Source organism: Ammodytes marinus, assembly GCF_949987685.1.
Source record: "Ammodytes marinus genome assembly, chromosome: 15".
NCBI classification, from domain to species: Eukaryota; Metazoa; Chordata; class Actinopteri; order Uranoscopiformes; family Ammodytidae; genus Ammodytes; species Ammodytes marinus.
Window position 1 is genome coordinate 2,288,339 of NC_137219.1, and position 5,394 is coordinate 2,293,732.

Genomic DNA, 5,394 nt, shown 5'->3' on the forward strand with positions numbered 1-5,394 from the left:
GGCAATGTCACAGTGACCTTTAAATTTGACCTTTGAACTCCTATGAGGTCATTAGTGAGTCATAATCAACATATGTGCACATTTTTAAGAAAATCTGTGTAAGTCTAAAATTAAGCGCCAGCCGGGATTTGAACCGCCGACCTTTGTATTTCAGGGTTAATCGACTATGCACTCTTCCACCCACAGTTAGTATGACTCATGTTCCCAGTCAGACGTCGCCTGGCATTCCCAGCGCTGGCAAATTAAATTTGCTGCGCGTGTTGGTCTGGACACGCTCCGTTGAAGCTTTATCAAGAAAACCAGAAATCTGGCTGGTGGTTTCAATTGGTACTATCTAATATGGGCGCGCCAGAGCCCCTTATATGGTACTCCGGGGAGGACGTAACCGGATGACGACAGTGACGTGCATGCGACGTCGAAGCCGTGACAGTAAACATCAAAGATGGCTGCGGATATGTTGTGTGAGTTTGAGACTGCTTTGGCCGCGACCCTTAACGATTTGGAAGACGGCACTCAAATCTTTCATTAGCAAGTAAGTGGAATGTTTTGTTTTGCCGACCGACCACGGCAAACGTTTAATTTAACAGTTGAACAGCTGTTTGCTAAACGAAAGGGGCTTACGTCACCTTGTGCATCGCTCTGATTGGTTGTAGTGCTATCCAACTGCGTGCAGTGTCATTTGAAATGCACGAGTAGGAGCCGCCCCTTGAGTTGGAAATTACTATTGATCGTGGCCAGACCCTCTATCGTTCAAGATATCAGGGTCTGGATTTCCAGGCTAAGTCAGATGCACATTTAGCAGGATAAAATTTGATGGCAAACACTTATCTTGAACCTGTGACCTTTGAGACCACAATCCAAAGCACTTTCCAGTACACCACCAGATTTGTGTTATAAGGAGGAGAGGAGGTGATATTTTAAAAGGTAAGACTGAAAGACTTGCCCTGGTCAGACGGAAACGGAGAAACCTAGTGAGACACTAGTTTGTTCAGTGTTTATTTCTCACCATAAAATAAAATTTCACCACATTATTATTTTAAACCGCAATATTCAAATTTGATAATACCTATCACTTTACCTTCAAGTCCCAGTTATTTTATGATAAACCTGTACACAAAACATTTCAGAAAGGATATTGATGATAATCTTATTGACCTCTTAAGATAGAGAAGATGGCATAATCAAATCAACAAGTGTAAAACAACATGTTTGTTCGAATATATGTTACATTGTAGGCTACCCTCTATGCATATGCATACCAATAACTGTGTCAGACACCTGTCAAAAGTAGGGCTGGAGCCTCCATCGATGCAGATCTTCTTTTGAATATTGTGTAGGAAACCCAGATGCATATATGTTGTTATATATTATATGATGTTATATAGTGATGCTAAATGATACCCAAGTGTCTGATAATGACGTACATGCATTTTAGACCCTTAGTGCCAAATTTCCTGGATTGCGTGAAGTTGAACCAAGCAAATTTTCCATGTATGGTCAATGGTCATGCTGCTACACGGCCTGTCCCTGTCCCTGTAGTCCGCTCAGTGTAACGGGAGGCCAGAGGGCGGTGCCTGATACTATCCGGTTACTTTGAGGGAACCTGGCCAATCAGAGCAGACCCCCTCTGTTCAAACAGAGGGCAGTTGTATTTAGTCTCTAAACAGAATGTTTAGGGGCAAAACTGTAGTACCAAAGTTAGATTGAAAAATCTCTAATGTTTTTCTTTGATTACATCTCTTCTGTTGCTCAATTCATGCTCAGCTGCTGATTATATAATGGATACGTCAACAAGACTGAACATTTTTAAATAATAAGCCTATTGTTAACATTCATTCTACAAGTGACCCACAGAAACTGAGAGAAATCTCCATCTGCTGGATGTCACACTTAATTATGCTTAAATTATGGATGATTATAGCATTAGGTTTTTTGGCTCCCCCTGGAGGAGGGAAAACTGTTATAAAACAACTTCAAAATTAAGAATTTGAAAATGGTTAAATTAATATGAATTGTACTGAGACGTTGAATAATGCCCACCTTCAAGTTAAATCAGATATAGTCTGTTAGAATATTTCAGCTAATTCACAATTTATTAAAGTGTTATTGGTACATCACAAATGTTAACCGCATAGAAAAAGGAAAAAATAAAAATCTGCGGATATAATATTTACAGTGTCGCTTTCTTCATCAGCCTTACACCCTCAAAGCATGTCAGGAAAAACTTCTTAAAAACCCTTATAAGGGAAAAAAATAATTGAAGAAACCTTTAGGTAGGCCAAGTCTAAGAGGGATCTCCTACCGAGACGGCTGGGCATGAAATACTAGTTCTGGTTTGAATCTGTGATTGTCTGAAAGTCTTGTGCACAGTGTAGCTACTGTGGATGACACAATGTGTATCTGTGTATGGTGGTTAGTGGAAAGGAAACTCTCTTTTTCAGAAGTCATTCTTCAAGTGGCCAGATGAGGAAGGGCAGCGACTGTTTCTGAGTTGAGCAGTTTGAGGTCCAGAAGTAGACTCCCAAAGGAAATTGCTGTAAAGAAGATCAACAAGAGACAAATGTTTTACAATAAGACCAAATCATTTGTTATATATGCATTTAATCACTTACATAAGAAGCAAGGTCAAATGTTATAGTAAAAAAAGCATTGACAATTATCTACTTACATGCTCAGTACAGAGTTGTGGAGCAGCACTGCCTGCCTCTTTCCTGCTCTTCCTCAGTACATATGATTATGTGTATTAGGAGATGGCATCAGAAGCTCTGCAGACGATCCTGTCTCTCCTTTGAGATGGTTGGTCATGTGGCCATCTGGATGGACAGCCACAGGAAGCATCTTTGTCGAGTTGAGGCCTCCAGGATACTGCTGCAGAAGATGAAAATGTAAATGTATATATGAGAGGGAACACATGTTATAATACAATAGTCATTAAAAATCACATGTAGAACAAACAAGTTCAAATGTTTGATTAAAAAAGCATCAAATATAATCTACTTACATTTTTGAAGCAGAGAATTGAAAGCTCAGCAAAGAGTCACAGAGTTGAAGTGTCTTTAACTGCCTTGAGTTGACCTCTCCATGATGCTGAAGACTCTCAGCCTGGCACAGATCAAGTGAGAAAAGATCAGAAGCAATTGATAATTTGATTTTTTTTTCACATTGTGAGGGTTTGAGGTGCAGCTGCAATTTCGATTTAGAACGTTTACTTACAAAAAAGCATTGTTCCAGCTCAAGATGGCCACACAGGTTGTTTGCCACTGGTTTTTTCTGTTGCCCCAGTATCACCACGTTTCCTCGGTGCAGATTCATATTTTCCACCTCTCAGCCTGAAAACCAAATGTGAATTTTTTTGTTACTCACAGTAAATACTGACGACAGTGACAACAACCAAATCAGTCTAGACATGAAGAGTTATGCAAGCTTTGATACAGCATTAACATAAAACATATGTAGTTACATACTTGGCACTGTTCCAGAGAACTATGAAGGGCGATGAAGACCTCTGTGGTTGGTCTCTCTCTGCCTTGAGTAGATGTCTCTCACGTCTATTGTGAAGCACAATGTTGGTGTTTCAAGACCTCTGGTGTCATGTCTGAGCTGAAGGGCCTCCCTAGTGACAACTGTGAGGCACTTATGTAGACAAATATACAGACAAAAATTTATTTAGTAAATAGGAGTCATGTAGAGTGCAGCAGGAGCAATAATGAATCATAACAACTTCCCACAATTACTGTTAACAATGAGTTATGTTTTAGTTACCTGCACTTATTTGCAGTGTCCTGTCTGTGAACACTTCTCTGGACTGCCATTATATTATATTATATATTGAGAGAATAGTTTATTCACAAATTTAAAAGGTCAACTTTCTTCAATACGTGGCAGCTGCATTATTTAATAAGCTTTGCCGCTCAGGAAAATATAATTGAATATTTTGTCATCTTTGAATGTTTTCGAGTGAGATTGTCCCTCCATCCCTCCCTCCCTCCCAGCCTGTAAAAGGCTGGAACAGCCGAAGCAGATGTTACAGCTTGGCTGATGAGGACAATCCCACCCACAAACTAATGTCAGTATTTTTCTGTGTAAAGTTTTGTTCAAGTAATATGTTGAGAAATCGATAACTATGAAATCTGATCCTTTTCATAATAAGATGTTGACTTACAATCCATCAATGCATTACAACATTCTTAGTTATGTTAGTCTGCAATAGTCACCAAGGCTATACTCTCAATTTACATTTCGATTATTTCTGAGGTTAGTGTACAGAACACAGGATTGTTGAAATGTCAACTTTCTTCAATACCTAGCAGTTGGTTTATTTAAGCTTTGCTGCTCAAGAAAACATAATTTAATATTTTGTCGTTGTTGCAATTCAGGTAGAAATAGTTGAATATTTTTCTTTGAATGTTTTCGAGTGAGATTGTCCCTCCATCCCTCCCTCCCTCCCAGCCTGTAAAAGGCTGGAACAGCCGAAGCAGATGTTACAGCTTGGCTGATGAGGACAATCCCACCCACAAACTAATGTCAGTATTTTTCTGTATTAAGTTTTGTTCAAGATATAAATATAAAGAATATGTTGAGAAATCAATAACTACAAACTCTAATCCTTTTCATCATAAGACATTGACTTAGAATCATCAATGTATTACACAATTCTTAGTTATGTTACACTTTGAAATGGTTACCAAGGCTATATTAACATTTAGATTATTTCTGAGGTTAGTGTACAGAACACAGGATTGTGGTAGCTGTAGTAAGTTTGGAGCACACCAGAATGCAGACAGCACTGTGGTCGAGAGATGTAGATGTGGTCCAAGAGTGTATTTTTGTCGGTGGTAGCGGCTGTGATAAGTTGCTCGTAACCTTTTGACTGAAACAGTTCAAGGATGGGCTTGCTTGCTCTGGACAACAGATTTTCATTAAAATCTCCGCAGACTATGATCGGATGGTGATCCATAATTTCTAGCGAATCCAAGAGGCTTTGCAAGTTGGATAGGAATGAGCGCATGCTGTAGGTTGGAGGCTTGTAAACAGCAGCAATCAGCGCATTGAATGGAGCTTCAAGCTTGACAACTGTAAACTCAATATCTGTAGCATTTTGAATGTACTGCTTTTCACGGACTTGGATATGGTTTTTTACATAGATAGCGACCCCGCCACCATTTTTGCGACCCATGTCAGGGCAGTTTGTGTACGAGACATTTCGGTTGCGATTAAACATCTTGTACCCGTCTAAATGGAGACTTTGGGCGACAAATGATCCTTGTAAGTGAGTTTCTGTTAGACAGAGGACGTCTGCAAGGTGAAGTTCATGGTGACTCTTGATATCAGCGATGTGAGAAGGAAGTCCTTCTGTGTTGTGGTGGATGACGGTGAGAACATCTGGCCTGTTTA

General features: G+C 39.6%; 1 long non-coding RNA gene across 1 annotated transcript; it reads right to left on the reverse strand.

The window, feature by feature from the left end:
- Nucleotides 1–2,698: 2,698 nt before the first annotated feature.
- On the reverse strand, nt 2,699–3,938 carry LOC307261326. Its single transcript, XR_013845216.1, has 4 exons — nt 3,465–3,938; nt 3,214–3,329; nt 3,002–3,102; nt 2,699–2,868 (listed from the first exon to the last, which is right to left on the reverse strand). It is a non-coding gene; the product is annotated as an uncharacterized lncRNA (long non-coding RNA).
- Between the last annotated feature and the right edge of the window lie 1,456 nt (nt 3,939–5,394).